A 26,896-nucleotide genomic window follows, 5' to 3' on the forward strand; every position below is an offset into this window, starting at 1 on the left:
CAGCATTATACAAATCCTTCTGGTCATCAAACTAAGACCATAGGTTCACAAACTCTAGATCATTCCTTTTGCACAGCCTGCATATTGATTCATAGCTATCATTATCATTCTCCTTCTCAGTCACTTCTCATAGAAGTGACTGAGAAGGGGAATGCAAGTCTGTTGCCATAACTTGGCAACAGACTTGCAAACTTCACTCTCTCATTCTTCCTTTGCACTTCTTCCAGTTATCCTTTCACTACCTTCCCTTACAATAATTCTCACCTCTCAGATCATTGGTGCCAGCCAAAACAATCAATTCTTTCACCTTGCCTTTCCGCATTCTGACAACATCGCTTATATTATTAATTTTCACACAAGAGAAACAAGATTTTCTTGCACTTTCATGAAGTACTCCTGTTTCTCTCATTTATTCATTTGGTCTTTTTTTACTTTGGACTTCTTGGTTTTTTTCTCTCTCAGTTTGAATTATCTCTCTCTTGATGTTTCTACAGCCTTTCAGTCTCATACTTTTGTCCTCTGAAGGACTACATGTAAGCATGCTATTTTCTTTTTCAGGTCTTCTACATTCCATCACTGCACTTTCAGTATAATCACTGATATTAACATTTTCTGGTCTTCTATCAACATGCTCTACTATTACATAATTTTCTCTCTCTGCTCTCACTCTCAAAACATGTACTACAACTTTACCTGCTGATTTTGCTCTCTTTCTACAAATCATTCATAAATTCCACAAAATTACAAATCCATACTGGACAAAATTATGCAAATGTAACTCATCCTACAAAGACTTCTTGCCTGCCTTTGTTCTACTCCACATGGGTGCCATGCCAATCGTTCTGTAACACACACTCATAAAAAAATAACTGCAATAAATTAACTCCATATTATTAGAAAAAAATATCAAAAAAATTACTTATCTTTAATCAGTGGTATGAACCGATGACGTTCATCAAATATATTTGGACCCATATCATTATCCACATCCCCAAACATATTTATGATGCACTCAAACTACATAAAAAAAAATCTCCTCTTACCTATTGTGGATTCCATAGGCAGTTCTACATATAAAATTTCTGAATTTTTGTCTGCCCTTCTCCATCTAATTGGTCAGCCTGTTTCTTCACAGTGACTGGTATGAGACCAAGTCATTCAAATTTTGATTTAATTTGCAAAATTGTGATTATCATCACATTTCAGATAACATTTATGAAACTAAATAGAAAAATTTTTTTGTGATATCTGCATTTTAAATTTGCACCTGGTTGAGCATGAATGTGATTGTTGTTAGGTGGGAGATTAATTTAATTACCTAGTGTGAAACTACTGACTTGCTTATTGGGGACCCAAGATGACTTGAAAAAGTTCCATGTTTAAAAATCCTCAGACAGATAGAAAGACTTATATGTTGGCAGTTCATGTTGACTTTTTTATTCACAATGCAAAACACATGGATGTTGTAAAGGCCTGCTCTTTGCATAGCTCCTTGAGTTTATAAGGCTGGTCCTTTAAAAAATAAATTTAAAAAAACAAGAAAATTATTAGTATATTTTATTTACTTAGCTGCTGAAATTTTTCCAGTTTCATTCCCAGCATCATCAGAGTGCAAACGGTTTGTCACAGTATGCAAACAGCAACAATCAGTTAATAATGGGAACAGTTTAAAATTGATACAGAGAACTAAAATCCTAATTGGTACCATCTGTTATTGGATAAATAGGGGTAACAAGTATTAATTTGATCTTAAAATGACTATCTCCCAATTTATAAATTGATATAGCCATAATTTGATGTTTGTGGAATGTTTTAAAGCTGCTGCTGATTACAAAAACGGTTCTCTCTGACTTGTAATGACTTCTGTTTAGCACATTTGTTTTCTTCCATTCAGTTATGTGTGACAGGATGTCCAAAGTATGGCAGTCCTGCAATAGATCCTCCTCATTTACTAAGGAAAGAATTTTTTAGGTGAATGAATGAGGGTTGATATATGGTTTAAATGTGGTGTATAGCTGATATTTATTGAGCACTCTATATATCTTTTCAGATTTGCCCTGAATATATGAGACAGTAACACTTTGCTGTGGTTTTGTTTTTTAGGGAAGGGAGAGTAAGGGGATTTTATTATATTTTCTGGGGATCATTGCCATTGGTTAAAAAGTGTGCAAAATGTAGGTGAGTTTGGTGATAAGAGCAAAATCATTGGAACAGATAGCTCTGGCTCTGTGTGTTAGGACTGGATGATGGTAATGTGATAATTTGTGCAAATATCTTCAAACATGTGTAGGCTTTCCATAAATAGAAAGCGTACACAGTAATTTGGTGAGCTAAAGAATTTAGCTCGCCCACAGTATTACTGATGTACTATAGATTAGGAAGTAACATAAAATTGAAAGCTACTCTTCTTATAGATATTCTTCTCTACTGTTGGCATTTTTATGGTAATAGATTGTTTTTTGTAATCTCTACTTGTAACTACTGATTTATGTATTTTAGTCCACAGACACACCCTATTATACGTATTGTGTTACTATTTTTTATTATTTTTTTATTTCAGTTGTATTAAATAAGTTTTTTCTTGCATTTTCATTTTTTATAGTTGCTTTACCAAATAATGGACAATCTGAAAAACAGAGCTGTAATATCAGTCTCATACTGAGATGATAGCTTTCTTTTTCTCCCTCTCCCCTTTCCTTAGAAACTTGGGTTTTTTCATCCTGCAAAAGCATCCACATGGTATTGCAAGTGTGCAGTTAGCAGGCAAAATATACTGGCCTCATAATATTAATTCCTTTTTGAGTAATTCCTGTCAATCCAGTGCAGTAATGTTATTTACTTGAATGATTTTGTTTTGTTAAAGTAACTAGGGTGTGTTTAATGGACTACAATGTATAAATTGAATATACAAGAAGTTACATAAAAATCTATTGCTGTGCTAATGACATCAATTTCACTTAGTGCTTAACCTGATAATAAAGAGAAGAGTAGCTGTTCAGTGGACCCAAAGTAATTGTGCCAAAAGTCTGGAAGAACTATAATTAGGTTAGTGAATATTATTTCATTTATATTTTCGAATTCATAATTAACACGAATATGTAGTCTTCTGTTCACATTTCCCAAGAGAGCAGTGTGGTTTCCTTAAGAGTAATTTCCAAAGCATTAATCGGTAATTACAGAACTCAGCAACATAGTGTATTTGCTGGGTCTTGGTTCGAGGTTAAAACTGCAGCATGGATTGTTATCACACAGCATAAATAATAATTTTAATTAAAATATAAAGATAATTTTCACTGGATGTCAAATGAGAACACTATAGCATTATGTTAACATGCATACTTGGAATTGATGGCTTCTTCCTTTATAATCTGTAAGCCAAGTCTAAATCACACCATGGTATGGATGATTGTAAAAGCTTTCAAGTGGTAGACAATATTCATCAGCCAGCGTGAGACTTTACCCACTGCCTCCTTTTCTTATTGGAAGGCTGAAGTTACTTAAAAAAAAATATCTTGATTGGTTCTAGAGAATGCAGGGTTGTAGATTACCTTATGCTTAACCTACTCTTGGTACTAATTGAAATTTGCCACTAGGTAGTGCATTGTATAGGTTGCTGTGATTAGCACTGCTGAAAAGTAAGTAATTTTTTTTTGTAATTATTGTTTTACATGGGTGTATGTGATAGATTGAGTTATTTAGTTTTAAGTAAACCATGTATTTTTGCTTGAATTGAATATTGTCAGTTTGGCACCTATGTGCAGTAGAACAATGGCAGAAGAGATGTCATTCTTGGGTGAATTGAATTTACATGAATTTTCTTCATTATAGTGTGTGTGTGTGTATGTATTCATTGTGAAAGTTGAAGAATTTATGGAAGGAGAGTGAAACTGGTGTGCAAGTATGTAGAAAGTGTTTAAAGAGTGGTTTCCAGTTGGATGGAGAGAATGAAGCAAGTATTAGTAGAGTAGACAATATCAATACTAGACTGGAAAATGTTAATGTCAAATGTGGTGTGGTGGAAATACAGGAGAATGAAGTGGACCTAAATAAGGAAACAGTGTACTTGCATGTTATCCTTCACAGGATAAAATGCAAAATCAAACAATTGCAGAAATGTCGAGATTAGCATTGCTAAGAAGAGAAAGAAGCATGAGGTAAATATTGAGATCATGATGTGAATAAAAGTGAGAATCAAAGTAAGGAAAAAGTTTGTGTGGAAATTCTATGAATCAGAAGAGTACTTCAATATAGTCCTCATCATTGTTCCCATCACTCTGGACCTCATCTTAACTAGCTCTCCCTCCAAATACACTGTGGATGTCTGCTCTTCCCTTGGAAATTCTGACCACAATCTTATTCAAGTCTCCTTCTCTACAGTTCATTCTCTTTCAGCCTGGGGGGGGAAGAAAAGTGCTTCTTCAATCCATGACAAAAATGCAGCTTATGTTCAGTGGCTTAAATTAAAATTTACAACTTCTCATTCAGCTTGCAAAACAACCTAAAACAAGTGTAAAAAAGTTATCATTGAGTCCAAAGCAGACAGACATCATAAGAATGAAAATGAACACCAAACAATGAACTTGCCTCCTACTCAACTGGCATTCAAGAGTCTTCTGGTCCCTTGCTGAGGCTGTTGGTCATAACTTCTGTTCCTACCTTTCTTGCACCTTGATGGCACCACTTTGGCATTTTTGCCCTGTGACTCTTGCCTGCATGACAACAAATAACTTCCTGTACTACCACAAACTTCCCACTGCATGCCTCCTCTGAATCTTTTGCCAAAAGGACATGATTAATTAATTAATGAAAACCCTGTTTAATCTTGATTCTAATAAGGCTCTTGGTCCAGATGGCCTTGCTCAAAACTTCGGCTCCAGAATTAACACCCCTCCTGTATCGGTTAACAAGCTTTCATATTTAACTGGCATCTACCCAACAGCATGGAAGCAGGCTTCATCCAGCCTGTGCCTAACAGGGAAAAAAAAAAAAACATAGAGACAAAAGCCAGCCATCTATCATTCTATTGTTCTCGCCTTAGTATTTTCAAAAGTAATGGCAACGGTTATGAATAGCTATCTTCTTTATTACCTGAAGACTCATCAGTTAATCAATGATCACTGATATGGATTCTACCATTCTCGTTCTACAGCTTGCTTCCTCACTAATCTCACCAATCTTTGGACACAGGCCATGGAAATATTTGGAGAGACTTACGGTGTTGCTGTTGATATTTCAAAGGCATTAGATTGTGTTTAGCATCGGGACCTCTTGAACAAGCCACCATTCTGAACAAGCTCTGTTTATCCTTATGGCCTCCCTCCTGCACTCTATAATAGGATTGCCAGCTTCCTTGCTAGTTGTTCATTGCATGTCATGGTGGATGGCTATCTCTCATCAGATTTCTCCAGTGCTGAAGTGCTCCAGTGTTCATTGCTCTCATACACACTGGAGCACTTCAGCACCAATGGAGAAATCTGATGAGAGATGACCTCCTTTCTCTTACTTTAAATCCTGTTCACAACTTTGCTGATGGTAGTACTCATCCTCATTCAAGAAACACTGTTGTAGTACTCTAATGTTAGATAATTTAAGACCTTCCATAACTTAAATAGTGATCTCCTTAACATTCTCAAATGGGGTGAAGACAAGTTAGTAAATTTCAATGCAAAAAAAAAAAAAAAAACAACAACCTCAAGCCTGCATTATTATTATTATTAAGAGAAACCCCCCAGGGAATCAGGAACTCCTCATCGAGGGAGGCCATACTGTTTGCACCAGCTTTCACTCACAAGAAAAATCCTACCTCATTGCCTTTTACTTTTGATAAGGTGCTGGTTTCTTTTCCAGATCAGCTTTCTCTTCCTGGGTTGACTGTCACATCCAGTTTATTCTGGCACAAACATATTAAAGACATAGCCTATATAAAGCTTGGTGGTCTTTTTTGTAAACATTATATCTCTTCCTCTCAGTTCCTAACTGTTTGTCTCACATTTGACCAACCTTGAAGTATTGTTCCCGCATTTGTGGTGGATCACATCCAAGACCTCCCTAACAATTCTTGATGATATTCAGAAGAAGGCAGTCTGCTTAATAGATGATCCCTCTCTCACAGACTTCCTACAGTCAATTGACCATGGGCACTCTTTTCTTTAGCTAATTTCATAGGCATTGCTTCTGAATTGCTTGAAGGCATACATCCATTTTTTTTCTAACCATGTGATAAAACCAGGGCAGCTACTGGCCAACACCCATATGCTGTTCAGTTCCAAACACACTGGACTAAACTTCTGACCATCTTCCTCTATTCCATCCACCTCTGCTCTTCGGAAGAATCTACCAGCTCTATTTTCCCACTGAGTACAACCTCCTGCTCTTTAAGAAACATATCAGTAGGTTTATTATATAGCCTACTGATATTTACTAAAATAAAGAGCCAATATTTTTAGATGAATTGCTTAATCACTTGTCCACACAGAAGTAGTATTATCGGTCTTGCAACATGAAATGTTGCAAAAAAAAAAAAAACTTGATGAAACTGTAACAAAATCTTGTTTTCCTGTTGCAAATGGTAACAATATTATTATTACGTAACACCTCCAGGGAGTCTTTGGACTCCCTGGAGGTGTTTTGTAATACAGGCACCTACTCTACAACCCTCCACCAACTACAGCTATCCGCAACTAAACCAACACATCTACTGCCACCACTAGTATTTTCAGAGACAATCACAAACATACATACCCTGCAGGATTCGAACTTGCAGCCTTTGGGCTGGAGAGTGGATAAGCTAACTACTCTGCCAACCAGGCTGGCAACATTAGTGATACTATTTAGATGCAGAAAGATAACGTGAAGTTGTCTTAGTTGGTGCTAGTGACCTGAGAGGTGAAAATAAATCTATAAGCTAGGATGTTAGAGTTTTGGATGAAACAGAAAAGAAGAGCAAAAAGGCAAAGATTGTGTGTCCTGCCATGCCACGATAGAGGTGAACTTGGAGGAGTACATTGATAACAAACATCAATACACAGGTTGTACAGAAAGAATGATATAGTGTTTGTGCACCTGTTGTCTGAGTTTGACAGAAAGAAGGGTTTGTATAATGGTGACAATCTGCATCTTAAATTATTTTGGTGTCAGATGTCTAGAGAACATTGTTCACCAAGAGTACTGAAGCACATAATGAGGCAATTAGGGTGGATGCAGGTGAGTGTGTGTGAAAGCCTTTATGATTTGAGTGAGTATGAAAATGACCAATACACGTGGAATCGTGTCACTCAATCAACAATATTGAATAAGGTAGTCAATTTAGAAAGTAAAGGTGATGGGGACCTAAAGCAATGCTACAGTGTCTATATACAAGGGTAGTCGGAAATGTTTTTGGCCTTGACCATAGATGACAACACCATTGGCAAGATTTTTATTTTTTAAGTTGGTACATCTGTCATAAGCATCCATGTGAAATTGCAAGTCATTCTATCAAGTAGTTTGTTTTATACAGCTGTCTGAAGCAAAAGTGTTGTCTGTATCCCTTGAAATGGATAAAATTGAGTATTGTGCAGTTATAAAATTCTTTGTAAAAGAAGGTTTAACGGCAAAAGAAATTAATTCGAAGTTCATAAAAGTTTATGGGCACTCTCCCTTCATTTTCGACAATTAAGAAATGGGCTGCAGGGTTTAAACATTGCCTTATCAGCCTTGAAGATGATCCACATGAAGGACGTCCAAAAAAGCGTAACAACACACCAGAAATCATTGATCAAGTGCATGATATGGTATTGGATGACTGGCAAGTCAAATTGCGTGAAATTGCTGACACTATAGGCATTTCAAAAGAACTTATAAGATATATTTTGCATGAAGAATTGTAAATGAAAAAGGTTTGTGCAAGATGGGTGCCGCACTTGCTCAGAGCAGATCAAAACTACACTCGCATGAAAATCTCTGAACAGTGCTTGGAGTGTTTGAAGAAGAATAAAACTGATTTTGTGCATCAATTTATTACTAGGGATGAAACTTAGATTCACCATTACACACCAGAATCCAAACAGCAGTTAAAACAGTGGACAGAAGCCGGTTGTTCAGCACCAAAAAAAGACAAAATCTGTTCCATCAGCAGGAATGGTCATCGCATTGGTGTTTTGGTATGCTAAAGGCATTTTGTTTATTAATTATCTTGATAAGGGTAAAACAATAACTGGAGATTATTATTCCGATATTTTAACAAGACTAGACGAAAAAATTTGTGAGAAAAGACCCGGTTTGCAAAAGGAAAAAAATCATCTTTCATCATCAGGACAATGCACCTGCCCACAAAAGTGTTTTGACAATGGAAAAATTAAGGGATCTGCATTATGAATTGTTGGAACATCCACCGTATTCCCCAGATTTGGCTCCCTCTGACTTCTGTTTGTTCCCAAAACTAAAACTCTTCCTCGCTGGTCAATGTTTTTCTTCAAATCAAGAGGTGATTGCAGCTATAGAGGGGTATTTTGCAGATCTTACTAAGAACCACTACAGGGACGGGATAGTGCTGGAGCATCGCTGGAATAAATGTATTAGTCTAGGTAGATTATGTTGAAAAATAAAAATAATTTTGAAATTATAAATTCGTTTTTTCATTGTTCGGCGGAGAACTTTTCAGACCACCCTCGTACTAATGCTAGAAATATCAGGAACAAGATGGAGGGGGTTTTGGCATTGGTTATTGCAACATCAACAAAAGTTATAGGCATTCATGAGACTTGGCTAACAGTAGATGATGCTGTTACAGTTAGAATTTGAAGAGTTTAACATTTTCATTAACATTAGCATTTTTCAATTTTCAGTTTAAAATTTTTCACAAAAATGAAAAATTGCATCCAAAAAAAATAGGTGATAGGTGTGAGGGTGTCTGTTCTTTTGAAGCAGTCTAGTGCAAGATTGAAGCAAATAAGACAAAATATGATGGTTGGTTGCTGCTAGAGGCAAGAAGGATTCCTAGTAGGATCAGGAGGACATGCATCAACAAATTAGTACAATGAGTGCAGATCTAGTAATTATTACAGAGAGTTCAATTATAGAGATATAAAGTGGATGTAAGAAAGACCACAGGCAGGAAGGAAATGGAATTTATACACTTACTGAAAGATAATTACTTGAGGCAGCATGTGATTGATGGGACTCCAGGTATGAGAATATTGGATGTAGTTATAGGATCAGTAATGCTATCTATGGCCAAGGTGGTTATACTGCCTCTGATCAGGAAGAGTAACCATTCAGTCTTGACTTGGAATGCTGTAAAGCATGTGGAATATTCTGTCAAGGAGTATACATGGAACTGTGAGGGGTGATTGTGACAAACTTAACAGTAAGCTTGAAGCTATGTCATGGCACATAAACTTGCAATGGAAGGATTTTAATAGTACATGGGGGATAGTTAAGAGACATCTGGAGGAAGCAATATGAAATTGTATAACCAAGGTCAAGAGGATTAATTAGGTAGGAGTTAGATGGATAACTAGTATCATTAAGCATGAGCTACTAAAAAGAAATTGTTATGGAAGGTATGTAAGGAGAAAGTTAGCCAGCAAGCTCATGCACAGTACAAGGGTCAGGCAAGAAAGGTGACCAGTATGGTAAGATAAGCAAAATCAGATAGAGAAGAAACTAGCCTAGCAAGTCAAAGAAAATCCCAAAGAGTTCTTTTGTTATGTGGCAGGTGAATGGAAGAATAACTTTAATGTGTGCCGATTGCAATGAGGTGACAGAAGCAGAAAAAATTGTTGCGTTACTGAGTGTCCACTTTGCAAGGGCATAGCATCCAAGTGAGGTTACTATTGTGACATATGTGATAGGGAGTGGTTTAAGAACAGAGGTGGATGAACTGAAGATTTCAGATGTTTCAGGGACACTAACACGGTCCCAACCAGTATTGATACCATAGATACATAATTTGATAACAGAAGTAAGAAACAAAAGACCTTGATACCAGTATAAATGTACCATTGTGAAAAGATGAAAGCCCATGGTGTAAATGTCACCTTTCTTTTTTCAGAATGGTTTAGGACTTGCATGATCTCCCAAAAAAGTCAACTATGTTCTAGTGATATCCTTGTGAAAACATCTGGTCAGCAGTGTCCACAAAAATTAAGTAACTTTACATCAATTGGTGTAATACCAGTTACAGGGACACTGTAACTTGTATTCCACCAGTTACAGGGTGGAATTAGTCAATTCCTAATTCTAAGAATTGACATCTATTGCAAATTCAAAAGATGCTTGAAGTATTACGTCATCATGTCTGAAGGTCAATACATGACCATATATAGAAAATTCGAGAAATGCATACAACGGAAATCTTGGCGTATATAAGGCAAGGTGTCGAGAAGGAATGGAATCTTAGGGTGTTCACCTTCTCTTACCTGGGTCTACTGCCATTGTCAGTCATCGAAAGAGAAGCTTCATTTGTCTTAGCTTCTCGACCTTCTGTTGCCTGGGTCCACCGTTGGTATTCTGAAAGAGAAGCATCATAGGTTCTGAGTCTTCTACCTGGGTCCACCGCCATGTGAGGTCTGCTGTTGGGAATCGAAAGGAAAGAGCTGCACATTGTCACCATGTTGAGGGTGTTATAGGGCATGGAATAATCGACGACTCAGACAAGGAAGAAATTTGGTGAGAAATTGAGAGCTTGCCAGCAGAAGAAAAGAAAGACAAGAAGGAGCACTTACGTGTGAACAAGATTCATGTAAAAGGCAGTGCTGAACAAGATTTTGTAAGTAGTTATATGTGTGATAATTCTAAACAAGAGTGTACATCAAGTGTGTCTGTTTATGGGTACAATAAAATAATGTAGATTGATATTGAATTAAGGTTACTCACGGTATGCTTTATTTTCAGTTAATATATGTATGACTGGTAGGATATTATAGATAGCTTTAAAGGAAGGAAATTAGAACTAAGTTTGAATTAGGAAGAATTGAGAATAACAAAACAATTGTAATGAAATTATATATATATATATATATATGTTAATATGAATCATACTGTAAATATTCCTTTTTGATTTAATTAAATGGTTTTTGAACAACACGTTGGACTGATTCTGTCAATGCACTCTCCTGAAAATTTCAAATCTGCTTAAAGTAAAAGTTTATGTGATCAATAATTAAGTAAGGATTAATATAAGCAGGGAATACAAACAATATCAGCTTTGTCTTTAGTTTAAAATCTTATAATCTAGCACTCAATACGTAGTCTAACTGGCGCATTCATAAAACAAATAAATTTGTTAGACTATAGAGCGTGAAGATATGGGATCGAATAGAAATAAATAAATGGCAGCAGTGGATAGTTAAGGCAGTTGTCCATTCCCGAATATTAAGTAAAGAAATTAAAGACAAAGCAGGGGTGATAGAAATACAGAATGTTTTATAACAACCCCTCATAAAATGCTAAACTCTTCAAAATGTATATTAGAATAGGATCTCCTTGATGTACCAGAGGAGGAGATATGTTCAGAGCTTAAAGATCAAGGAGTAACAGGTATGAGGTGCATCCTGATACTTAGGGATGGATACCATCTGGTTGACAAACAACCAGACACCCTTCTTACCAAAATTGAACTTACCAAATGATCTTGATACATCAGATGATGTACAGAGCATATTTCTGAAGTAAAGAGATGGACTCTAGCCTTCTATACTTTCCAAAATCAGTTTGCAAATATAAGCTTGACAAAGGTAAGTCCTCAATCCCTCTCAGAAATCATACGAGCCTGCAAAGCCAAATTGAAAATTTTTATAATGGAAGCAGGGGCAGCTTGTGCATAGGCACTGTGGAACTTCAGCCCCTCCAATTTTTCTTGATACATAAATATATTTATTAATTTATTTATATTTGCTTGTAATATTTAATTTTATCAACAATCCTATACAGTTCTCTTATTTTGTATAAAAAATAATAAATATCCATCTTGTAGCACTTAGGAGGGCAAAGGATGCTTGCAGCACTGTGTTTACCACAGTGCCATATTGCTATGCACGCAAGCATATGCACGTCATAGTGAGATGCGAGTTACTAGCATAATGCAGCACTGTCTGTCTTGTAGTTCCACTGTTGTTTACAGTATATGCAGTTTGCACCAGAAGTAGAGTGTTCATAGTGCTTATCTTGTTTACTCTGTCGCTATAAATATTTGGACATTACAATTAAAGACATAACATTTGTTATAGTTTTTATTTTAGAACATTATTGGGGCTATGATAATGGATTTTATTTTAAAGTAATTTTGAATTATACTAAACTGTATAATTTTATCGATAATAAACAATATTTTTTCATGAAACAAAACAAGAAGAATATATTTTATTTTTAAGTAATTTTGAATTATACCAAATTGTATAATTTTATCAATAATAAACAATATTTTTTCATGTTTAATTTTTTAAAAAATTTTTACCATAATTTTGATATTTTATCCAAACACGTACACACACTGTACTTACAGTGGGTATGTATATTTCGAAAGTTGCAGCATCCCGACGATTTCAAGCCACGAGCCACCACTGAATGGAAGTGTTGTGGGTTTCACCAGTATATTCATGATATCAAGATTCCGCTATAGAAACACAAACCATTCTGTTTCTGTCTGCAGGAAACATATTTAAAACCCAGAAGACACCACTTTAAAGAATTTCACTATTGTTCATAAGGACAGAACTGGATGTGGGCCTGCTCATGGTTGAGTTGCTATTTGCATTCATTCTCCTTTCTATCATGTCTAGCTTAATACTGCTCTGGAATCATTAACAATTTGCCTATCAATAGAATTTCTTCCTACAGTATGTTCATGATATTTACCACTGAGTTATGAGTTAAATGAGATGGAACTTGATAATCTTTTATTGCAACTACCTCAGCCCATACTTCTCATGGATGACTTTAATGGACACAATGCTCTGTGGAGTAGTGCAAAACATGAATGGTCAGTCATATCTTTGAGCAAATGCTCGACAGTCATTACCTCTCTCTCTTAATAAAGGAGTTAATACCTTCTTCTATATGCTTAACTGTATTAACCAATAGATCTTGCAATCTTTTCCCCTGCTTGTGTGGGGATGCCGAAGTGAACATCTATAGCAGGGGTCTTCAACGCATTGCCTGCAGGCCACCTGTGGCCCGTGGAGCTTTTTGCCATGGCCTGCCGGTCATTTTGAAAAAATAACTACTTAACATTAAAACGTGATTAAATAAAAAAAGTTATTTTCTATTTTCTATTGAAGTTATAACTTCAAGGCCATAAGATGCTTTCCAGATTCACAAGGAATGCTGTGGATTTGATACTTTACATAAAATCCTGTAAAAATAAATATTAAATAGACATGCTTCTTCAGCCATCTACTAGCGTCAAGCGGTACTTAAGTACTAGTACTAACGTCACAGTAGTTCGTTCGAGTGCGCTGTCTAGTGCCTTCCAGATACATCTCGAAGGTTCTCGATATTTCGTTATTTTCATATAAATACAAGAGGATCTCATCCACAGTCAGTCACGAACAGTGTGATATTCGTGTATAAGTGCACGCAGCTTCGTCGTTTCAACCATAGCCTATTGTGGTTTTATATTGCTAGACTTTTTTCATTAGGTGAGACATATTCAGTGGATAATAACCGTTACACGGCTATTTTGGATGATTTTTTGGGTTTGCCTTCCATCACTATGGCATCTACAAGTAAAAAGTGTAAATCAATTGATTCTTGTCGGGTTTTTAATGAAAAGTGGACCAATTTGTACTTTTTTGTGCCTATCGACAATAAGCCAGTGTGTTTAATTTGTCATGAGTCAGTATCAGTATCAAAAGAATACAATATAAAACGACACTATGAGACAAAGCATGTGTCCAGTTTCGATCACCTTCAAGGGCAGCTTCGTGTGGACAAAGTGAGCTATCTCCAAATTGATTTAAAATGCCAGCAGGGTACGTTTAAAAGGCAGAGGAAAGAGAGCAAAGCATGCGTCAGAGTAAGTTATGTAATAGGTGAAAAAATTGCTAAAAAATCAAAAGCCTCCTTGAACGGCGAGTTTGTGAAATAGTGTCTCATCGCTGCTGGGGATATTCTGCGTCCAAATAATATGGAAGTATTTAAAAAACCGAGTTTGTCTGGGGTAACTGTAGCACGACGTGTCTAAGAACTTGCCAATGCCATTTAAGGAACTTTAAAAAAATGGTAGTCCGAATTTATGTCATATTCACTTGTTTTAGATGAAAGCACAGATGTGGATAGAGCACAACTGGCTATCTTTGTCCGTGGCATTGATCAACAGTTCAATTTGACAGAACTGCTAGCGCTCGTACCTATGAAGGAAACAACGAAAGGCACTGATATTCTTGAAGCCGCCAAGAAAATGCTCCAGTGTTTCAACCTCAGCTTAACCAACCTGGAGGGTGTGGTAACTGATGGTGCTATGCTATGGTGGGAAAGAACGAAGGGTGTTGCTGCTATGGAAAGAACTGGAACTAGAAGGAAAAGATTTCGTCCATTACCACTGTTTAATCCACCAGGAGAATTTGTGTGCGAAAACTATTGGATTTGAGAATGTCATGAAAGTTATTGTGACTGTTGTCAACATTATTAGGGCAAGAGGATTGAATCATTGTCAATTCCAAGAGTTTTTAACCCAAGAGTGCGAAGCAGATCACGGCGATGTGGTTTATTATAGTGATGTGCGTTGGTTGAGCAGAGGGAAGGTTCTTAAAAGAGTCTTTGACTTTAAGGAGCAAAATACAACAGTTCATGAAAACTAAGGGGAATCTGATTGTGGAATTTAATGATCTGAAGTGGATGATAGAGTTTGCCTTTGTGACCGACATCTCATTGCATATGAATGACCTAAATACGTGGCTACAATTCAAAGATCAACTGGTGCACACTCTGTTTGATCACATCAAAGCTTTTGTGGCCATGGCCAAGCTCAAACTTTGGGAGGCACAACTCGCAAAAAATGACTTAACTCATTTTCAGCTTCTCGCTGACTCCAACTGTTCTATTTTTGATGAATACGTTACTAAATTAGCCATGTTGCGAAGTGAGTTCGAAGAGAGATTTAGTGATTTTCATAACCAACAGTCTTCTTTAGATTTATTTTCAACGCCATTCAGTGTCAATGCTGTTGAAATGCCAGGCTCAGTAAAATGAAGCTGCTTGAACTCCAAAATAACTCTTCTTTAAGAGAAAAATTATTTAATGTGCCCTTGCTTACATTTTACAAAGACTACATTTCTGAGGACGCATTCCCTAATTTTCGCCTGCATACTTTGAAGATGTGTGCTTTGTTAGGAAGCATATACTTATGTGAGCAATTCTTCTCCGAATGAAGTCCAAGACAAGAACTCAGATTATGGACCAACATCTCGAGAATACTCTACCCATAGCGACTTCCAACATTGATGCCAACATTGACAAGCTGGTCAAGGAAAAGCATTGCCAGGTTTCCCATTGACATTGTAAAAAATGAATGTTTTCTTCATTAAATTATCTTTTTTTTTCAAGTGTTGATTGTATTTACTTCTCATGAACCTACCTATGCTCTTAAAGCTGAGTTAATTTATTTTTATAGGATTTTATGTAAAGTATCAAATGAATAGCATTTCTTGTGATTCTGGAAAGCATCTTACAATTCTAAATACCGCAGTATAGCTTAGTAGCCAGCGGGCTTCATTGAAATTTTTAATGTGGACCGCACTGTCTGAAAGGTTGAATGCCCCTGATCTATAGACTCAATCATTTTCCTGTTATTTGCACTATGCCTTCACAGGAAGCATATTCTCCTATAGAAATGTCCATGTGGAGAACAGGTGAGGCTGACTGGAGTACTGTATTCCATATTGCAAAATTTGACTGAAGCAGTCAGTCAAACACTTGCTGATGAAGCCATGAAGTGCATAATAAATTGTGTTGTCCAGGCAGTAACAGTTGCAATTCCAAAAACATCGTCTCGATTTCCATAGTATCCAAAGCATTGGTGGAACTCTAAGCGCCAAGACATCAGGACAGAGCCTGGGATATGTTAATATGTAAATACCATATCAAATCTAATAGCTTTTAAATGTGATCGGGCCAAAGCACATTATGTGAGATATCTTAGCAAAAGCAATCATGGATCCAATTTACATCAGTGATTAATCAAATAACCAGTGCAAAAACTGTATGGGATAAAATGAAAGGGAAATGAAAATAAAAGGTAGATATAAACATTTGTTTACTGCTGCTATAATAGATGTGTTGTTACTGATCTGACAGCTGTTGCAAACACTTTGGGAGCAAGTTTTGCCAGAATCTTAACAACTGCTTCATATCCTCCTGAATTTTTTAATATCAAAAGAGCAGCAAGAGAAGCCGTTCATTAAAGAGGAACTAAAAGAGCTCTTTTACTGTCAATTTCTCATTCCAATTTTACTGGCAATTTCTCATTCCAATACAATAGGTCCTGTTGACATCCATTATGATATGATGAAATATCTTTCATTATATCTACTCTACAACAGAATGCTTTCAGTGGAAGAGTTTCTGGATTCTTTGCTATCCCAAAAGGTCTAGCACAAGCAGTCATCAACATATTGCTCTGATCAGTTGTTTTTGTAAGATATTGTAGAAAATGGTTTAATGCCTGGCTTGACTTCTGTGGTATTTTAGAAATCAACACTCTCCAATGCACAATGTGGCTTTCATTGTCATTTTTCAATATTAAACTGTTGGTCCATTTTACACATGTATAAGAGAGTTTATATTAGTTTATTTTTTCAATAAATTAATATAAACTAATATAATATTCAGTGTTCTTTAACATGGAAAAAGCTTATGACACAGCCTGGAGATATGTCATATTAAAATATCTCTATAACCTAGGTTTCCAGTGGGCACCTTCCTTTATTTATTGAAAACTTTCTATCTAGCCAGGTCTTCCAAGTCAGAATATCTTCATATTCTCGGCCATATATCTCGGCACTTTCTTGGCCATATCAACAAGAAGACGGTGTTCTTCAAGGATCTGTCATAAGTATGACACTTGTTGATGACTTCCCAATATGCTGTCACCCTTGTAACGTGAAGGTAATTGAAAGGCAATTTCAGCAAGTAAGCAAGCAGTTGATCATGTTTCCTCATTGGTTCTACAAGGCAGAGTAGCCTTGTGATGGATGGATCCCATACATCATTAGGATATACAGTATGTGGATAGCTAGTGGTGCCTTTTACACATCGTCCATTTAAAGCCTTTATGTTGAAACAAATGAACTAGCTCTATCACTTAGATGGAAACATTTGTCTCTTAACTATGTCCTAAAATAGTCTCTTTCGGAGCATCATACATGGTCTAGTATCTTTTCTCTTCTTTGGGATGTTCAAATATCACACACATTAGACCTCCATACTGTCCCTTTGGTATGCATGTTAAAGAAATTTTGCAAGATGGTGGCATGTACATTGACATTTCCTGCACCAAACATAACACATTCCTCCATCGTAGGTTTGTATTCCATCTTGTAACCTTTCACTGTGCCTGCACTCACACTCTGTCATCTGTCTATAAGCAATTATTTAATAAACACAGAACAGAACACCCTATCCACTGACAGTCTGCATTCCTCCATCATAGGATTGTATTCCATCTTGTAACCTCTCACTGTGCCTACACTCACACTCTGTCATCTGTCTATAAGCATTTATTTAATAAACACAGAGCAGAACACTAACCACCAACAGTCTATAATGATGGTTCGAACGCTGAGACCTCTGTTGGTTGTGCTGCTCCTGTGTTTCCTGACTGTATCATATCCAACGGATCCCAGTTCACTGCAGTAATTATACATCAGAGTTGTGTGCAATTTAGCTTGTGCATATAAAAGAAAACTTATACCAAAAGTGTATGATTTATACAACTCATTATGTTCTATCCATGTATCTCTTCACCTGTGTACAATCCAAATCCAGTGCTTTGCAAGGTTCTACAACTGTTGTACAAACTGATGGTTCTCAACGGTGCTGTAGATACCTAGCCACATTGGAATTGAGAGAAATGAGACTGCAGCTGCTAGATCAGCTGCTGATTTCTCGATATGCTGTTTGTCAATCCCATATACAGACTACAAACAGTGTAAAAGATTAGAGATAATGACCCAATGGCAGGAAGCACTGAAAAATAAATTGCACAAGATTAATCCTGAAATTAAGAATTGACAGTCGAGAAAATTTTGTTTCTAGGCTCCGCATCGGTCAGTCATCTTATACATATTTACTGAGAGCTGATGACCCACCTATGTTTGAAATATTCAAAATGTGTCTTACCATTCATCATGTTCTTGCGGAGTGCCTGCACTTTGCTCAAGAAAAGAATGGATGCTTTATCATGCTTTCTGAGTCATATAGACTCAGGCAGATCTTATCAAAGTAAGATAAATTGCATGAAGTTTATAAACATAGGTGGGTCATCAGCTCTCAGTAAATAGTATCCAAAGAATTAATTTCTACAATCACATCTGATTATATATTCTATTTATATGTAGATACCGGTTTGCCTGATTTTGTTTTAAAATTTGCATTTTTTTTGTACATAACATGATATTTACTAATTGATCTCTTTATTACTGTTTACTATTACCATGAGTGTTGCTGTAACCTTTGGCTTGGTGCAGTATGACCTTTTGCTGTCCATGCTCCAATAAACCCCCAATCAACCAACTACCCACCAGCAGGTGCCCATAGAGGGTTCCTCACCTAGTTAGGCTCTAGTCTTTCATCCATGTTTCACTAGTTTTGCATTGATTTTGTATGTATGCATGCTTCAAGTTTCGTATTATATTCCCTGAAGATAACCCTGTGACTGAGACAAAATATTGGAAAAATTAAATAGTATTTTTAATCTTTCCCAGTGCTGTTTTATTCCATTAAGCCCCCTAGATGAGTGGTTCCTTTACAAATATATGTTCTACCAGATTATTTATTATTATTATTATTATTATTATTACGTCCCACCTCCAGGGAGTCCAAAGACTCATTGAGGTAGGACACCTACTCTACATCTCTCTGTCTCCACCATTCAATCCACCAACTAGAACTAACCACAACTATGCCAGCGCCATCTATCGCTTGCCACCACGACTAGCATTTTCACAGACAATCACAAACATCCATGCCCATGGCAGGATTCGAACCCTAAGCTTTTTGGCTGGAGAATGGATCTAACAATTCGCCCAACCAGACCGACATTATGGGTTGATGTATTTATAATTCTATTGTAGTATGTGACCATAAACCCTGAAAATACTGTAGCCATATACAGGGTGATTCAAAAAGATGGATTCAGTTTTGTAAGTCTATGTATCAAACATAGAACTAGTATACTAGTATATGATGTAAAGTATATTTGATTATATTCACAATAAAGTTTATAGATGTTCAGTCGCCCCCCCCCCCCCCCCCCCCGGCTGCACATATAACATCAAGATGGTAGCTGAATTCATCCCATACCCGAAGAAGCATGTCTTGCGTCACTGAGTTCGCTGCAGTTGTGATACGGTTTTTTTAAGTCAACCAAAGTTGTTGGTAGAGGTCGTACATAAACTGCTTCTTTTACGAATCCCACAAGAAAAAGTCGCAGGGTATGAGAACAAGAGATCTTGGGGGCCAGAAACAAAGCGCCAGGTCTTCATTCCCAACGAGACTTATCCATCGTTGAGGTAGAGATTCATTGAGAAAATCTTGAACATTCTGGTGCCAATGGGGTGGTGCTCCTGTCCTGTTGGAAAATGAAGTCTTCTGAATCTTCATTCATTTGAGGAAGAAGCCAGTTTTGAAGCATGTCCAGATACATTACCCCAGTAATGGTCCCTTCAGCAAAAAAAGAAAGGTCCATAAACCTTTGTTATCGATAAGGCACAACACACATTAACTTTCAGGGAGTTCCTCTCGTGTTGCAATGTTTCATGGGGATTTTGTAGTCCCCATATACGAAATTGTGTCGGTTTACTTTCCCACTTAGGTGAAACGGTGCCTTGTCACTGAAAATTAAACACTGCAGAAAAGTGTCATCTTCCATGTTTTGGAGCATACAATCGCAAAATTCGACACACTTTACCTTGTCATTTGCATGAATAACGTGAACCAGCTGTAGGCAGTATGGTTTGAACAGTAAATGGTGCTTCAACACACTGCAGACAGTTGGCTGTGGTATTGCAGATTCTCAGGTTGCTCTACGGGTTGACTTGCTTGGGCTACGCTCAAGTCTGTTGAATTCATCTCGCGTTCTCCTCTGATACACGCAGTCTGCCCGAGCTTTTTTCCCTTACACAGACAACCTGTTTGCTCAAATTGATAATTCCAGCAACAAATGCAGTTCCTCGTTGGAGGTTTAATGTTGAAACGACGATGAAACGCATGCTGCATCCAGTCGCCGACTTGATTTTAATGAGCTCATGAACGCAAAACATTTTGCTCACAACTGATGCTGCTGCTGCATGGCTATGCACTAGGCAAGCACTCTAGTGGTAGTATTTCAAACTTTAGGACCTCCTCTTTCAAATGTTATGTAGATCATTCATATATGATGTATAGTTCAGGAAATATAGTCGTATGATATTGAGTCCATCTTTTTGAATCACCCTGTAGTTTTGTCAATAATTTTGATTCTTATATTGTCTCTTTTTTCTTCATTCAGATTATTTGAAATTTTATAATTTAATGGAATGAATTTTGTTACATCTCTATCTCTAGGTACAAAATTATTTCTGCTTTCTCTCTCTGTTGTTTTCTTATTTCTCTTTTAGCTATGGCTTCTGTCATGTTCAGTCTTATCTTCAGTTAACCTTGATGATAAATACTTCTTGAAAGCATTTCTTTTATCATCTATAATCTTAGAAATATGCTCATCCCACTGTCTAAGACCTCTTTTAATTCCATATCTTCTTTTCTCCTAAGCTTTTAAGTGATTTCTGTTTTAATGTATAATATATTTTAACCATTCTGCTTCAGTCATTTTCTATGAGGGTGGTCTGAAAATTACTCTGCCTTGACCATAGATGGCAACACTATCGCCAAGATTTATTTTTTCTAAGTTGGCACATCTGTCATAAGCATCCATGTGAAATTGCAAGTCATTCTATCAAGTAGTTTGTTTTATACGCTGTCTAAAGCAAAAGTGTTGTCTGTATCCCTTGAAATGGATAAAATTGAGTATTGTGTAGTTATAAAATTCTTTGTAAAAGAAGGTTTAACGGCAAAAGAAATTAATTCGAAGTTCATAAAAGTTTATGGGCACTCTCCCTTCATTTTCGACAATTAAGAAATGGGCTGCAGGGTTTAAACATAGCCTTACCAGCCTTGAAGATGATCCATGTGAAGGACGTCCAAAAAGTGTAACAACACCAGAAATCATTGATTGAGTGCATGATATGGTATTGGATGACTGGTGAATCAAAGTGCATGAAATTGCTGAGACTATAGGCATTTCAAAAGAACATGTGGGATATATTTTGCATGAAGAATTGCAAAGGAAAAAGCTTTGCACAAGATGAGTGCTGTTCTTTCTCTCAGCAGATCAAAAGCACACTTGCATTAAAATCTCTGAACAGTGCTTGGAGCATTTTAACAAGAATAAAACTGATTTTGTACATCGATTAATTACTATGGATGAGACTTGGAGTCACCATTACACTCCAGAATCCAAACAGTGGACAGAAGCCAGTTGTTCAGTGCCAAAGAAGACCAAATTGGTTCCATCAGCAGAAAAGGTCATGGCATTGGTGTTTTGGGATGCTAACGGCATTTTGTTTATTAATTATCTTGAAAAGGGTAAAAGAATAACCGGGGAATATTATTCTGATCTTTTAACCAGACTAGACGAAAAAATTTGTGAGAAAAGACCTGGTTTGCAGAAGAAAAAAATTATCTTTCATCATCAGGACAATGCACCTGCCCACAGAGGTGTTTTGGCAGTGGGAAAATTAAAGGATCTGCACTATGAATTGTTGGAACATCCACCTTATTCCCCAGATTTGGCTCCCTCTTACTTCTATCTGTCCCAAAACTGAAACTTTTCCTCGCTGGTCAGCGTTTTTCTTCGAATGAAGAGGCGATTGCAGCTGTAGAGGGGTATTTTACAGATCTTACCGAGAACCACTACAAGGATGGGATGATGGCACTGGGGCATTGCTGAAATAAATGTATCAATCATAAGGGAGATTATGTTGACAAATAAAAATAATTTTGAAATTATAAATTTGTTTTTTCATTGTTAGGCCAAGAACTTTTCAGACCGCTCTCATAATTTATATATCTTCTACTAATTTTTTTAACTCTCTATTGAAAAAGCCACTTTATACTAGTTTTTTTTTGTGTTGTTTTTTTATGAGATTGATTTGAAACACTTCCCTTGATTAATTTCAGCTTTCGTAATCCTCAACCATTGTGGAAGAAATTGAATTGGAGAATCTAACAGGAAGTGGTCAGTTTCAAATTCACTGCTTCTGAAACCTTGTGTCAAGAAGAGATTTTGTTAATTTATTATTTACATTTATATACCTATTATAGCCATATACTGTTTCAACTTGAACAGTACATATATAAACCATGTATAACATGCATATAGCAGCACTTAATGTTTGAAATGTCCCCCTTTTGCCTTCATGCATGCCCAAAATCTGTGATGCCATATATCAACGGCAGCATTCACAACATCCAGTGAAAATGCTGTTGCTGCTCACTCCAAATCCATCTTCAGACTGGTGATGCTGAGGTGTCATTTCTTGCAGGAAGCTCCAACCACAATTTGAAGTTCATGGATTTGGATCGGACTTCCAGAGAGCCAATCAGATGGTGATATGTGGTCAGTTAAATTTTCCTCTAACCACTGTTGTCCTCACCTTGTCTGCAAGGTCTGAGTCCTGTGGGAGGATCCACTGCCTAATATGAAATGAAGTGTTGTTCAGGGGGCTGTACCACAGATTCTTGCACAGTGTCTAGATACACTTTGGTGGAGTTTTGATCCCCTAACCCCTGGATATGTCACCTCCACCAAACCATCACTGACATGGGGTGATGACCTCCCTGAATCCTGAGTGCTATGCTGCCACCAGTGGGGCATATACCTGATCGTTTTGGCTGTTAAATGACTTAAAGGATGAAAATCTTCTCGTATGCGAAGTGGATATCTCTGTGTATGTTGTTCACATACTGCTGGAGATAGTACCTTTGATGTTATCACCCTCTGCTGCATAAGTTGTTGTGTTCGGACGTGTCAGTGGAATAACAATATGCTTTTACCCTCAGGTCATAAATTAGTACACATGACATCATTTTCTGCAAAGCATTGTCATCACTTTCTGTGTTCTCACAGGTTCTCAACAGCTTGTGAGGTGTGGCTTCGCAGCCCTCACAAGCTATTGCATCCTAACAAAGCATGATTGACCCATTCTTTGGCAGTCTTCTGTATCATTATAACAGTTAATAGTTCAGTACACAAACATCCTACTGATCCTGAGTGTTTCTAGCGTGTTGATAGTAACAGGTGGCTGCATTCCAACCTTATGAAATGCTGTTACAGCTACACAGTTTTTTCATAATCTTTCACTGCACGGCAACCTGTACAGCTAGACAACTCGCTCTCTATCTCTCTCTACTGATAAAACATGCAAACATTGGCTGTGCACAGCACCACTAACATGTGGTTCTGTTTTTGTCCCACAGAATAAAGCCTGCTGTCCTTTTCAGGAATTTCATTTCTCCAGTTTCTATACTTTTTTTCTTCTGTAGTTTTTACAGTCCATAATTCAATTCTGTACAGTAGAGAAGGCTTTGCCAAACCTTTATAAACACTTTTTCTTGCATTCTTTTGAACATGGTTCAGTTTGAAAATATTACTGATCATACCCTGTTATCTTTACAAAATTTTGATAATAATGTCAACTTCTTCTGTATGTGATACATTACATCCAAGGTATTTGAAGCACTTAATTTGTTCTAAAAGTCTACTTTCAATTAAGATTTTACTTTTGACCAGAGATGGTCATTTAAAAGTCATGATTTTTGTTTTGTCTGTTAGTATTTGCATTCCAGATTTTTTAGCAATTATGTTTAAGGAGTGTATTGATCTTTGGAGTTCATCTTTGCTTCTTTATGATTACCTGGCCATCTGCAAACTAAAGGGTATTAAGTATGGTTTCACAATCCAGTTTAAATGCTCCCATTCATTTGTTGTCTCCTATCTAGGAGGTTGACCACCACCATGATGTGACTCATGGTTAACTTCTGGCATAACGACATGGCATGAATATGTAGATTTCGGGACTCAAAAACACACGTGTTGAACAGATTATTTTATTAATACAAATAAAATAAAACTTGACGTTTCGACCTCTATATCGAGGTCATCATCGGAAGAATACAACTGTATACAGAACCAAGCTTCATGCTTTCTATAACAGTAAACTAAATCTACGTAGTTAATAAATCTTTTTTCTAGCCTGACCTCTAGTGATAGAAAGGAAAAACAAAAATAAATAAAGGGGGGAAAAAATTATAAATAGATAAATGCAACTACAATAAACTGTTAGAGTCCTCATGTATTAATATTCTGGATAGTTACAAAATGATTTCTTTCAGTTGCTATTGAATGTTCTAAACACTTCACCAGGTCACCAGGTAGTGGGAATTTTTCTAATGCTAGTTTAGGATGTTATACAGGTTGTAGATGGGTCCTCCACATTCTTGAAATGGTGAGGCCATCATTTTTGTTGAGATTTGGGTTGTGTTTGAGCATTTCACAAGACTCTTTAAATTTTCTCTCAAACCAGGTTTTGGTGCGGTGTAGGGACTTGGTATTTTTCCAGTCAATTCTATGGTATGTTTGGAGTGCATGGTCAGAAAGGCCTGTTTTACCGAAGTGGAGGTATTTAATGTGTCGTTTGTGTTCGTCTTGTCTGATTGGGATAGTTCGCCCTGTTTCCCCTATGTATAGTATGTTACATGTGCAGTGTATTTTGTATACCCCTGGGTGTGCTAGGTGTGGAGGATCTTTAGAGGAAACTGAGTAGGTGTCTTAGCTTATTTGGGGGTTTAAAGGTGGTTTTAATGTTGTATTTGCGAAGTGTTCTGTCTATTTTTTCAGAAATGCCTCTAACATAAGGAAGGGCAATGGCATTCTTGAAATCTTTTTTGTTCTTCCTGGTATCTTTATGGAGGATCTTGTGAATAGTTTTTTTATTGTATCCATTTTTGATAAATGTTTGGTTGATGATTTTGTATTCTTGATTTAGAGCCTGTTCATTCTTTGTTTGCAAACTTTGTTTGCTTGCACTTGGAAAAAGGATTAAACTAAATTTATTATAATCTAACCAAGTGGAAAATAAACTTCCAAGAAACATAAAGTCCAGTAATGGGATTGCTATCTTACAGCTTCTGTGGAGTGGCTTATATTATATTGCCATATCTTCTGGTATGACAAAACATTTAAGCAGCTAGTATCTCATTAGGGAAAACAGGATGTACTATGAGTAATTGAGGTTGGCAGTTGGGTAGGAGTCTGTGTCCAATGTATCTATCCTTTCATCTCATATATATATATATATATATATATATATATATTTGTGCATGTGTATATACAGGACTTGACAAATTATGCACAACCTACTTACCATGCAACAAATATACTCACCCAGGACTTCTGTTTTTATAATGATATTTCTCAATAGATCAGTAGGAGTTCCATAAACCAGTAAATGGTGCTGCATCTGTGTTTTTTTAAAGTTAAAGACTCCATTTTAAAAAGTTATTTTTTTTCCATAAAAATATATTTTGTTTGGTCTGCAGTTACTCACCAGCTGGCAAATCCTACTTGCCATGGCCATGTAGGCAAACATATTTGTTGAGCTGTGTGTGTGTGTGTATGTGTTTGTACATACATATATATATATATGTATTCTTTTTTACATACCCTTTTTATACTGCTCACAACAATAAGGAGAATATTTTGGTTTTCCTGTAAATTTTAAAGTTATAAAAATAATTTACAAATGTTAACACATTTATTTTAAAATATTCTTATCATACAACAGTGTAGAACACAGTTGTATAATAAGAACGCAGCTGTATACAAAATCATATTAAGACTTGTCTTAGCTGTATTAACATATGGGGGGGGAGGTATAAAAGTGCTTGTTGCACTCACTTCCACAGTGCATAATGATCACTTCAATTGTAAATTTTTGCACCTACCACCCATTATTTTGTTAAAAATGGCAGCACAACATGATATTCCGGAATCAATGGCTTGGAGAGCCATTGGTTTAAAAGCTGAACAAACACAGCAATTTGTCGCTCAAGCACGTCATGTATCTAAAAGCATAATTTTGCAACTTTGGAATCGCTTTCTGGAGATGGGAAATGTTTGCCGAAGACAGGGTCAAGGTCACCCATCATCAACAACTCCGAGAGGCAATGAGTATTTGTCATTACTTGCCAAAAAAAATGCCAATCCAATCGAACATGCCTGGGATGCTTTAGGTAGGTGCGTTTCTGCTCGAACAGTGTCACCATGATTGCTTCAAGAGCTCGAAATTGCTCTCACAGAAGAGTGGAGAAATATCCCACAAGAACTGCTTGATCATTTTATCTGGTCCATGCAATCAAGATGTACCGCTGTTTTGGCTGTTAATGAAAACTATACGCCCTAGTAAAAATTAACAAAAGCATTTTTGGCTATTCTTGTTGTTATTCTTGTTAAAATTATTTCATGCTAAAATGTATAATTTGTTAAATTTGTAATAAATATCAATTATTTAAACAATATCTCATCAATTACAGTCTATCTTTAGGTAAGAAATACTTATTCACGTATAAAATATCCAATAGTTATAATTATTTGCAGAAATTT

The 26,896-nt window shown here is 36.5% G+C and overlaps 1 protein-coding gene across 2 annotated transcripts in view; it reads left to right on the forward strand.

The window, feature by feature from the left end:
• LOC150100146 (E3 ubiquitin-protein ligase HECW2-like) overlaps positions 1 to 26,896 on the forward strand; it is a 708,695-nt gene that overhangs the window by 373,892 nt on the left and 307,907 nt on the right. The window lies entirely within an intron of this gene.

This window comes from Typopeltis vanoorti, chromosome 13 (assembly GCF_054136105.1).
Source record: "Typopeltis vanoorti isolate ZY-2024b chromosome 13, IOZ_Tvanoo_1.0, whole genome shotgun sequence".
NCBI classification, from domain to species: Eukaryota; Metazoa; Arthropoda; class Arachnida; order Uropygi; family Thelyphonidae; genus Typopeltis; species Typopeltis vanoorti.